The sequence below is a fragment of the Mustelus asterias genome, chromosome 3, assembly GCF_964213995.1.
Source record: "Mustelus asterias chromosome 3, sMusAst1.hap1.1, whole genome shotgun sequence".
In the NCBI taxonomy this organism is placed as follows: domain Eukaryota; kingdom Metazoa; phylum Chordata; class Chondrichthyes; order Carcharhiniformes; family Triakidae; genus Mustelus; species Mustelus asterias.
In genome coordinates, this window is record NC_135803.1 from 96,548,799 (window position 1) to 96,561,466 (window position 12,668).

Consider the following 12,668-nt stretch of genomic DNA (forward strand, 5'->3'; position numbering starts at 1 on the left):
CATCCAGCTGCGTGTATCTGTTAATGGTCTGACTATAGTCTATGACCATCCGGGGTTTGTTCCCATTCTTAACCACCACGACTTGCGCTCTCCATGGACTAGCGCTAGGTTGGATGATCCCTTCCTTGAGGAGCCGCTGAACTTCAGATCGAATGAAGATCCGATCCTCAGCGCTGTAACGCCTGCTCTTTGTTGCGATGGGCTTGCAGCCTGGCATGAGATTCTGGAATAGGGAGGGTGTGGTAATCCTGAGCGTCGAGAGACTACATGTGGAGAGCGTTGGGCAATTTAGAGGCTGCAGATCTCCCACTGAAAGCGGAGGGAGTGGCCCATCGTACTGCAGGGTTACACTCTTCAGGTGGACCATAAAATCTAGTCCCAGGAGTATCGGCGCACAAAGGTGCGGTAACACAAGGAGCCTGAAGTTAGACATAGAAACATATAGAAACCCTACAGTGCAGAAGGAGGCCATTCGGCCCATCGAGTCTGCACCGACCACAATCCCACCCAGGCCCTACCCCCACATATTTTACCCGCTAATCCCTCCAACCTACGCATCTCAGGACACTAAGGGACAATTTTTAACCTGGCCAATCAACCTAACCTGCACATCTTTGGACTGTGGGAGGAAACCGGAGCACCCGGAGGAAACCCACGCAGACACGAGGAGAATGTGCAAACTCCACACAGACAGTGACCCGAGCCGGGAATCGAACCCGGGACCCTGGAGCTGTGAAGCAGCAGTGCTAACCACTGTGCTACCGTGCCCCCCTGTTGGACAATGGCTTCCCCGCCGTTGGTTCATGTTTTCCCGAAACTGGTTAATGAGTTCCCCCGAAACTGGTTAATGAGTTCCTACGAAGTTGGTTAATGTTTTCCCGGCTGTTGCTTAATCTGATCCCCGCTGCTCCTGAGACTAAGGGCAGCTGCTTAATGTGCTCCCCCCTGTTGGACAATGGCTTCCCCGCCGTTGGTTCATGTTTTCCCGAAACTGGTTAATGAGTTCCCCCGAAACTGGTTAATGAGTTCCCACGAAACTGGTTAATGAGTTCCCCCGCAGTTGGTTAATGTTTTCCCGGCTGTTGCTTAATCTGTTCCCCGCTGCTCCTGAGACTAAGGGCAGCTGCTTAATGTGCTCCCCCCTGTTGGACAATGGCTTCCCCGCCGTTGGTTCATGTTTTCCCCGCCTTTGGTTCATGTTTTCCCGAAACTGGTTAATGGGTTCCCCCGAAACTGGTTAATGAGTTCCCCCGAAGTTGGTTAATGTTTTCCCGGCTGTTGCTTAATCTGTTCCCCGCTGCTCCTGAGACTAAGGGCAGCTGCTTAATGTGCTCCCCCCTGTTGGACAATGGCTTCCCCGCCGTTGGTTCATGTTTTCCCCGCCGTTGGTTCATGTTTTCCCGAAACTGGTTAATGAGTTCCCCCGAAACTGGTTAATGAGTTCCCCCGAAGTTGGTTCATGTTTTCCCCGCCGTTGGTTCATGTTTTCCCCGCCGTTGGTTCATGTTTTCCCCGCCGTTGGTTCATGTTTTCCCCGCCGTTGGTTCATGTTTTCCCCGCCGTTGGTTCATGTTTTCCCCGCCGTTGGTTCATGTTTTCCCTGCCGTTGGTTCATGTTTTCCCCGCCGTTGGTTCATGTTTTCCCCGCCGTTGGTTCATGTTTTCCCCGCCGTTGGTTCATGTTTTCCCCGCCGTTGGTTCATGTTTTCCCCGCCGTTGGTTCATGTTTTCCCCGCCGTTGGTTCATGTTTTCCCCGCCGTTGGTTCATGTTTTCCCGAAACTGGTTAATGAGTTCCCCCGAAACTGGTTAATGAGTTCCCCCGAAACTGGTTAATGAGTTCCCCCGAAACTGGTTAATGAGTTCCCCCGAAACTGGTTAATGTTTTCCCCGCTGCTGGTTCATGTGTACCCCGCTGCTCCTGATACTAAGGGCAGCTGCTTCATGTGCTCCCCCCTGTTGGACAATTCCTCGCCGTTGGTTCATGTTTTCCCCGCCGTTGGTTCATGTTTTCCCGAAACTGGTTAATGAGTTCCCCCGAAACTGGTTAATGAGTTCCCCCGAAACTGGTTAATGAGTTCCCCTGAAGTTGGTTAATGTTTTCCCGGCTGTTGCTTAATCTGATCCCCGCTGCTCCTGAGACTAAGGGCAGCTGCTTAATGTCCTCCCCGCTGTTGATTAATGGCTTCCCCGCCGTTGGTTCATGTTTTCCCCGCCTATAGTTCATGTTTTCCGAAACTGGTTAATGAGTTCCCCCGAAACTGGTTAATGAGTTCCCCCGAAGTTGGTTAATGTTTTCCCCGCTGCTGGTTCATGTGTACCCCGCTGTTCCTGATACTAAGGGCAGCTGCTTAATGTACTCCCCCCTGTTGGACAATGGCTTCCCCGCCGTTGGTTCATGTTTTCCCCGCCGTTGGTTCATGTTTTCCCGAAACTGGTTAATGAGTTCCCCCGAAACTGGTTAATGAGTTCCCCCGAAGTTGGTTAATGTTTTCCCGGCTGTTGCTTAATCTGATCCCAGCTGCTCCTGAGACTAAGGGCAGCTGCTTAATGTCCTCCCCGCTGTTGATTAATGGCTTCCCCGCCGTTGGTTCATGTTTTCCCCGTCTTTGGTTCATGTTTTCCCGAAACTGGTTAATGAGTTCCCCCGAAGTTGGTTAATCTTTTCCCCGCTGCTGGTTCATGTGTACCCCGCTGTTCCTGATACTAAGGGCAGCAGCTTAATGTGCTCCCCCCTGTTGGACAATGGCTTCCCCGCCGTTGGTTCATGTTTTCCCCGCCGTTGGTTCATGTTTTCCCCGCCGTTGGTTCATGTTTTCCCTGCCGTTGGTTCATGTTTTCCCCGCCGTTGGTTCATGTTTTCCCCGCCGTTGGTTCATGTTTTCCCCGCCGTTGGTTCATGTTTTCCCCGCCGTTGGTTCATGTTTTCCCGAAACTGGTTAATGAGTTCCCCCGAAACTGGTTAATGAGTTCCCCCGAAACTGGTTAATGAGTTCCCCCGAAGTTAGTTAATGTTTTCCCCGCTGCTGGTTCATGTGTACCCCGCTGCTCCTGATACTAAGGGCAGCTGCTTCATGTGCTCCCCCCTGTTGGACAATGGCTTCCCCGCCGTTGGTTCATGTTTTCCCCGCCTTTGGTTCATGTTTTCCCGAAACTGGTTAATGAGTTCCCCCGAAGTTGGTTAATGTTTTCCCAGCTGTTGCTTAATCTGTTCTCCGCTGCTCCTGAGACTAAGGGCAGCTGCTTAATGTGCTCCCCGCTGTGGGTTAATGGCTTCCCCGCCATTGGTTCATGTTTTCCCCGTCTTTGGTTCATGTTTTCCCGAAACTGGTTAATGAGTTCCCCCGAAACTGGTTAATGAGTTCCCCCGATGTTGGTTAATGTTTTCCCGGCTGCTGGTGAATCTGTTCCCTGCTGCTCCTGATACTAAGGGCAGCTGCTTAATGTGCCCCCCCCCCTGTTGGACAATGGCTTCCCCGCCGTTGGTTCATGTTTTCCCCGCCGTTGGTTCATGTTCCCCCGAAACTGATTAATGAGTTCCCCCGAAACTGGTTAATGAGTTCCCCCGAAACTGGTTAATGAGTTCCCCCGAAACTGGTTAATGAGTTCCCCCGAAACTGGTTAATGAGTTCCCCCGAAACTGGTTAATGTTTTCCCGGCTGTTGCTTAATCTGATCCCCGCTGCTCCTGAGACTAAGGGCAGCTGCTTAATGTTCTCCCCGCTGTTGGTTCATGTTTTCCCCGCCTTTAGTTCATGTTTTCCCGAAACTGGTTAATGAGTTCCCCCGAAGTTGGTTAATGTTTTCCCGGCTGTTGCTTAATCTGTTCCCCGCTGCTCCTGAGACTAAGGGCAACTGCTTAATGTACTCCCCGCTGGTGGTTAATGGCTTCCCCGGTGTTTGTTCAACCCCCCGCACCCGCGGTTAGGGTTCGGGTTAGGGTTAGGGTCAAGGCACAGGCAGAAACACGCCCTTACTACACACTCCATGCTCACAAGCACTCCACATTGACTCTCCACGCCCGCACAGGCATCCCTCACGCCGGCCACACTTTCAAATTGCTCCGTTAGGGTTAGTGTTAGGGTAAGGGTTAGGGACAGGGCACAGACAGAAACACGCCCTTACTACACACTCCATGCTCACAAGCACTCCACATTGACTCTCCATGACCGCACAGGCATCCCTCACGCCGGCCACACTTTCAAATTGCTCCCTTAGGGTTAGGGCTAGGGTTAGGGTTAGGGCTAGGGTTAGGGCTAGGGTTAGGGTCAGGGCACAGGCAGCAACACGCCCTTACAACACACTCCATGGTCACAAGCACTCCACATTGACTCTCCACGCCCGCACAGGCGTCCCTCACGCCGGCCACACTTTCAAATTGCTCCCTTAGGGTTAGGCTTAGGATTAGGGTTAGGGCTAGGGCTAGGGCTCGGTCTAGTGTTGTTAGGCTTAGTGTTAGGCTTAGTGTTAGGCTTAGTGTTAGGCTTAGTGTTAGGGTTAGTGTTAGGGTTAGTGTTAGGGTTAGGGCTAGGGTTAGGGCTAGGGTTCGGGCTAGGGTTAGGGCTCGGGCTAGGGTTAGGCTTAGTGTTAGGGTTGTAAGGGGAAAATACAAGGGGGGCACACTTTAAAATGGCAGCACAAGAAAGCACACTCTGAAATGGCTGCCTGGCACACACAGGGTTAACTGGGAAAGAAGCCAGAAAAACAGCCACAGGCTCCCGCTTTTCAGAAATAACGTCAAGCCAGAATCCTGACAGACAAACCACTTACAAAGTACAGACAGTGACTCATAGCAAACAAACACCTCAGGAAGCCAAAGCCAAGGGTCGAAACATCTTTAAGATAAGGAAACCCCTAAACAAAGAGCTTAGATTAATGCTAGAGGAAGGCGGGAAATATGAATGCGAGGGAACCGATTAGCACCCGCACAAGACGAAACTAGCCATTGATAGACCCATTCATAAAATGCTAAATGTCTATACCTGTTTGTATTCTTGTAAATATAGGGAAATGTACCCATTCATGAAATGTTAAATACTTGTAAATGTGATCATCTTCGAATCACCGGTCTAACCCATTGTGTAAAGGGTATAAAATTGAACTGCTCCCGGTATACAATTGAGAAAAGGTGTTCTATGAACATAGCGCTTTTCTCCACGGAGCTCCGTTTAATAAATCGTATTTTCTGAATCTCGAAGTCTGACTACTGGTGGATTTTTCCCACAACAATTGGCGTAGTCGGCTAGGATCCTATTACTGGTGAGATCGATTGGCCACGGTCGCAACCGGGGTAGAGATCGCGGAATCTGTGACAGTCAGACTGGATCAGGAAATACGGTTTACAAGGGGGAAACATTTGTACTGTTTATTTGTGATAATATTTGTTATAGTGATAAGTACTAACTGCTGATAGGAATAAGAATTACTGTGATTTGTGCTGATCAACAAAAGGACAAGGTAATGCCTGTCTCAAAACCTCTGCCTTAGACTGGCTATTAAGAGCAGAAATCTGCCACGTGAAGGTCAGGAATTGAAGTGAGTGAGAGACACCAAGGGCACTAAAGGATTGTGAAGCACAAAGAAGTCGGTTTAACATCACCCTCTGTAGTGGCGAACAGACGCAGAGGTGCCAGCTGATTGCATGAAAGTTATTGAAAAGTTGGAAACTGTACTGTCAATGTGGTGAAAAGCGGGGCGGAACAGGAGTTTGATCAACTCTGACCTAAACCGAAATCCGGTGGAGAAGCACATTGCCGAAGTGGTAATCGTGGAAGCCGTGAGTATAACTTAAAACCCTGTAACGGCAATAAAACACGGTGTGAGAATAGCAATAGTGGCCGGGGGTAGTGAAGTCCCTACGGTAGTTAGCACACTTTGCTAAAGAATAATCGTGGCCGGGGTTAGTGAAATCTGCGAAATGGCAGATAGTGAAGTTAAAAGGGGATCTGCAGGTTCCCTGATTGAAATCTACATGACAGACAGGAAGGAGTTAATAAAGAGAATGCAAAAGGATGGCTGGGATACTTCTCAAACCTTAGAGCAGCAGAGAAAGTGGATAGATAAAGTAAAAAGAAACAGAACGAAGAAAATAGGAATAATGTTAACACATCAGTTAGCAGGTCTAATTGAACAAACAATTGCCTCTACAAGGAAATGGAGAGAGGACAAAGAAAGAATTAGAGAACTAGAATCCCAAGTGAGGGAATTGGAAAAACGAAATCAGGTTTTAGAAAGGCAAGGGGGAGGAGAAACTGATCCTCTACCTTCTTATGAGTCCACCCAGCAACGGCCAACGGCACCCTCAGGAGAGTGGGAACAGCTGGAACATAACTTAGCGCCCATAACTAGAGGGGGGACCGCAGCGCGACCCAAGGCAAATTATAAACCCTTTACCCCAGGGGAGAGACAGCAGATAATGGCTTCCCTGGGCAAATTACAAACCAGAAGCGCGAACACCACATTCTGGGAGGAATTAGACACAATCTGGGTAGGACATCAATTACACCTAAGAGACATACACCAACTGGTCAGGGCAGCCTGTCCAGCGGATAAATGGAGACAGGTAGTAGGTGGACCCGCTTCCCCTATAGCGCAGGATTATAGTGGGGGACGGTGGACACATGTAATCCCCCTAACAGCAGAAATAGATACCCAACAACCATCCTTCTTACGGTTTAAGGAAGAAATTCAGAGGGTCTTAGGGAATGCCCCCACTAATTGGAGCAGAATCACCACCACAAAGCAGCTTAAAGGGGAAGGAGCCTCTGAGTACGGGGAACGATTGTTCCGAATATACCAAGAGTGCTCAGGACAAGTGGACCCAGGGCGAGGAGATCGAGCATTCATCCAAGCTTTTAAGGATGGACTCTCTAGTGCCCACGAGATCATCCTAAAAATGGGAGTGATCATGTCCCAAAATTACGATGAGCTGGTGGAGTGGGCTGGCGGCGTCCCAGCGGAAGAGAAACCACAGGCAAGAGCAAGGTTAGAAAGGGTAGCAGCCTACAGTAATGAGAGCGAAACAAAACCCAGATTGATCTGCCACAATTGTGGACGACAGGGGCACTTTGCGAGGGATTGCGGGACTCCACGGAGAAAGAGCAAAACTAGGAACATTGGTAAGCATTGCAGCCACTGTAAAAGACACGGACATACGGAAGCCGTATGTTGGCATAAGCATGGGAGACCCCCAGCCCAATCCACGTCCCCAGCTGAACCCCAGGAACAAAAGGACACCCAGGGTCAGCAAGATTGACGGTCTGCAGCCCCCGTCCACAAGGGTAAAAAGGAGGGAAGGATTTATGTGTCAGCACTGGTAGGGGGCAGACAATGCGAGATGCTAGTGGACACAGGGGCATCCATATCCGTTACCGACCTACCCTTACCCACTACGAATAAAATGATTTATCTGACCGGGATAGGAGGGAACAAAACTCCCGCCTACCTTAGCGAGACCACGTTAGTAGAAATAAACAATCTATATATCCCAATGAAGTTCTATGTGTGCAGAAATAACGAGGGAACCATAATGGGGAATGATTTAATGAAAGAATATGAGATCTTGATAGATTGTGGGAAGGGAGAATTGATTTGGCCAAGACAGGACGGTCGAAAAATTAAAATGGGGAAACTCACAAGCCACCTCGAGACCATTAAGGTGGCCACAGTCACCACCAGAAAATGGGAGTTAGAGACAGGAGGGTTCGGAGCCATTTGTGCTTCCGTTCCCGGAGTATGGGCTGAGACAAAGTTAGATACCGGGTTAACCAAAACAGACCCAATAAAGGTACCGGGACCAGAGCATAAGCCACACAGGCAGTACCCAATTAAACCAGAAGCAGAGAAAGCTGTAGTAGAGATTGTGAAAGGGTTAGTGAAAAAGGGGATCCTGAGAGAAGCCACGAGCACCACTAACTCCCCAACATGGCCAGTGAGTAAACCTGACGGGAGCTATAGGCTCACGATAGATTACACTGGACTTAATAAAGTCACATCCAAACTGCACCCCATTGTAGCAAGCCCTTCGACAATCCTGAATGGACTGTCACAGGAGCATAAAATATTTACAGTACTGGACATAGCTAATGGATTCTGGTCCTTACCCTTGGATCCTGAATCCCAAGACAAATTTGCATTTACAGTAGGGGACAAGCAGTACACCTGGACCCGTTTACCACAGGGATTCCACAACAGCTCCGCTATATTCCATCGAGTGATGAGTGACATCCTAAATAGGGTAGAACTGCCAGAGGGTAACACGACCTTACAATATGTAGACGACATCCTAATAGCTTCAGAGTCCAAGTCAGGACATCAAGAAGCCCTATACCTAGTACTGAGCGAATTAAAAGCCGCAGGGTTAAAAGTCAGCCCCAAAAAGGCACAGATCGGGAAGTCCCAGGTCCTATACCTAGGGCACCTTATATCCCAAGGACTTAAAGAAGTGCCGGCGGACAGGAAAGAGGCAATACAACAGATGCCGCGGCCGGTTAATATAAGAGGGGTTAGAAAGGTGCTAGGACTATTCAACTACAGTCGGAGTTTCATCCCAGGGTTCACAAAACTCGCAGAACCCATACAAAGACTCGTTAAAGGGGGGAAGCCAGCTTTAGACCCCGTAGAGTGGGGACCCGAGCAAGAAGAAGCTTACACTAAATTAAAAACAGAACTAATATCAGCCCCCGGACTAGGCTTACCCGATCTTAACAAAGACTTCCACATTTATTGTAATAATGAGGAAGGGTTCTATTCCGCAATAGTGACACAGGACCATGGCGACAGAAGGAGACCCATAGGGTATTATTCCACCGCAGAGGGGCCGGTAGTCACTGGACTGCCAAGGTGCATAGCCGCCTTGGATTGCGCCGCATGGGCTGTAAAGGTTAGCGAACCAGTAATCATGACAGGGAACATAATCCTCCACACCAAACACACCTTGGTGGAAATGTTAAACACAGGAAAACTAAAGTCAGTCTCCAACATGAGAAGGGCTAAATGGGAAGCTGTCCTCTTACCTCCCAGTAAGTCCGTAACAATAATAAGGGATACGGGAAATAACCCAGCAGAAGGAATCTTAGATGGAGGAGAACCCCACAATTGTGGGGATGTGGATGCAGGAGAAGGAGAAGGAAGGATAAAGGACATGCCCCTGGTAACAGCGGAAGAGACCCTCTTTGTGGATGGGTCACGTAAATATGTGGAGGGATCACCCCGAACAGGATGGGCAGTCGTAAATAGTAAGCTAGAAACAGTGAGGTCAGGAAGAATTGACGGAAGCTTGTCTGCACAAGTGGCAGAACTGGTGGCACTCACCCAGGCACTTGAGTTGTCCGAGGGTAAAGCGGTAAACATTTATTCAGATAGCCGCTATGCCTTCGGAGTCATACATGATTATATGACAGCTTGGGGAAGGAGGGGGTTCATAACCACAGGGGGAACCCCTATCAAGCACCAACAGAGAATTGAGGCGTTATTAAGAGCTAGCGAGAGACCTAGAGAAGCCACAGTAATAAAAATTAAAGCGCACCAGAAGGAACCCGGAAGAGATAGCCCCGACTGGCTAAATTTCAAAGGAAACCAAACCGCAGATAGGGCAGCACAGATAGCCCTAGAGCAGGAAACGATTGATGAATTACCCATAGCAACAATAGAACCAACAGAAGCCGAAGTAGACATTCAGGGTTTACATGAGGATACCCCAAAGGAAGAAAAAGAGAAGTGGGAAGCGCAGGGAGCAGTCAAGGGGACAGATAACATTTGGAGACGAGAAGATAAGGTAATAGCACCAGAGTGCAGACAAAACACCCTATTGGGATTACATCATGGACTCTCACATGTGGGTAGAGAGGCCATGATCACTAATATCGGAAAGGAGTGGTGGTGGAAGGGAATGGGAAAGGATATTGCCCGACACTGTCACCGATGCGTGACGTGCGCGCAACACAACCCTGGCAGACCCATAAAAATTAAAATGGGACACCAGCCGAGACCCAAGGGACCCTGGGAACATCTACAACTGGATTTTACAGGACCACTGCCACAGTCCCATGGCAAAACTTACTGTCTGGTCATCATAGACCAATTCACCCGGTGGGTGGAAGCATTCCCAACTTCAAACTGCACGGCCACCACAGTGGCCAGAATATTGGCAGAAGAGGTAATCCCAAGATGGGGGGTACCCCTACAAATTGATTCGGACCAGGGAACGCACTTCACTGGAAAGGTAATAAAAACAGTGTGCCAATTAATGGGGATAAAACAAAAATTTCACATCCCCTACCACCCGCAGAGCTCTGGAATGGTAGAACGTATGAACAGAACACTAAAAAATGCACTTGCTAAGGCCATGCAGACATCAGGAAGAAGGTGGACAGAGGTATTGCCCACCATACTAATGAAATTAAGGGCGACCACGAACCGGACAACCGGATTAACCCCTTATGAACTAATGACAGGACGGGCGATGCAGTTACCAGAAAGCATCATAACAGGTGGGACCGATGTCGGTCCACTAAAAGATAAAATCAAGAGATACGTTCTGGACCTGAGCACCCAGCTAAAAGGGATGCGCAAATTGGTAAAAGATAATCAGGAAATAAACGACGCAGAGAGAGAGCTGGAAACGCTCCCTGACGTCCCAACAGTGGGAAGTCACGTCCTAGTGAAAACACTACCCGACAAACCAGGGTTTGCACCAAAGTGGAATGGGCCATATGAAATTATAATTAGTGGGGACACCTGTGCCTGTGTAGACATAAGAGGGAAAGGTGTCTGGAAGCACTGGACACAGCTGAAATTATACAAAGGAGATAAGTAGCTAAATCGATGAACTAACAGAACTGCTTTCCTCAACACAGGCAAAGACTGCAAGCAAGAGCCGGCGTGCGCGGGTTAATAAACGAAATAAACTGTAAAAGATTAAAAGTGTAATATTAAGTTACAACTGTTGCGAAAATGTATGTAATCGCGTATGTAATTGTATTATTTTGTGTTGTGGTAACCGTAAATCTGACTGGGCTAGAAGACAACTTGTTTTACAAAGCCCACATACATTTACATGGGAATCGAACTGTATGTTACCCATTAACACAATCTGTAGAAGCCCTATTTGTAGCCACCCCTAGGTGGACCCCTCATGACTTATATACTGTAGATACATCAGAGACACCCTGTAAGGGACAAATTGGCAAATATAAAAGAGGTTTACAGGGGAGATGTGTGGGACTTGTAAACCCCACAAATCCTACATGCAAGGGGTCCCAACAGGAGGGAGGAAAAGCTTGCCCAGACACTGCAAGCTATCCGCTTTGTTTCACGGGGCAGGGATGGGGATGTGCCTATGCCTTAGTCCCTAAGAATGATTCTTGTGTACAGACACAGTGTGTCCGTCAACATTGTCGGATCAACAAGGGACGGATTATTTGTATTTGTGACGAACGGAAATGTTTAAATATAACCGCGGGAAGACAGCTTATTTGCGGGCAATGTAATGGGACTCACGTAAGCTCAGCCAAATGGACATACCCCATTGATACTTACCAGGTGGTGGGATCAAACGGGAAGCTAAGTGAACTGAACAATTGGCAGTATGAGCAAACTCACAATCGGGACACTAAAATGCTACCGGGCTAAGAAGGGGTATGTATTCCTCTTCAATGGTACCTACATGACAGAAACCCCAAACCTCCCAAACCGTTTTGCGGTAGGAACAATCGGGCCACTGACTGTTCCATGCCCTCAGAAGGGGTACATTAGGAGGAGAATAGTGACCCGGGCTATTAGCAGGGAATTCTGTGCTAACTGGGAAACCCCGAATACATTGGGATCCTCACTGGGGTATGGGTTCCTCGGAACTTTATCTCTAGGAGGGTCAGCCGGGGTAATTGGAGCTAAGAATAGAAACCATATTGTTTGTGGGCTAACAATCCTGGGAAACAGCACTTCAAAAGCATTGGAGGCTGTCAACCAAGAAATGGCTGAGTTAAGATTGTATGCGCAGCAGACACGATAACAGTGGACTACCAGTTAGCACAACAAGGGGGAGTATGTGCCATCATAGGCGACAAATGCATAACCCATGTCACAGATGAGTCTTACAATATTACACAAGTCATCAATGACATCAGGACGCAACTCGATAACTTTAGACAGGGACCCACAAGAGGAGGTAGTTGGCTGGCTTGGCTGGTGGGAGAATCCTGGGAATCGTACCTGTTACATGGGTTGATTATACTCATTGTCATTATACTTGTCTGTTGTCTGACTGTGGGATGCCTTAAAGCCTGTTTTAAAACAATGTTGACAAGAATTGTGCCAGGAGCCAGTGTGTACATCGAAGAAGAACCCCTAATGAAGATCCCCGAAGACGTCAGAAGAAATGAAGATACTGGAAGAAATAAAGACATCAAAAGAAGCAAAGAAGAAAAGAAAGAGAACCTGTATATGTGAATGTATGATTGGTGGTCTGAGGATTGTCCAAGCTATAATCCGACCAACAGGAGGGACTGTAAGGGGAAAATACAAGGGGGGCACACTTTAAAATGGCAGCACAAGAAAGCACACTCTGAAATGGCTGCCTGGCACACACAGGGTTAACTGGGAAAGAAGCCAGAAAAACAGCCACAGGCTCCCGCTTTTCAGAAATAACATCAAGCCAGAATCCTGACAGACA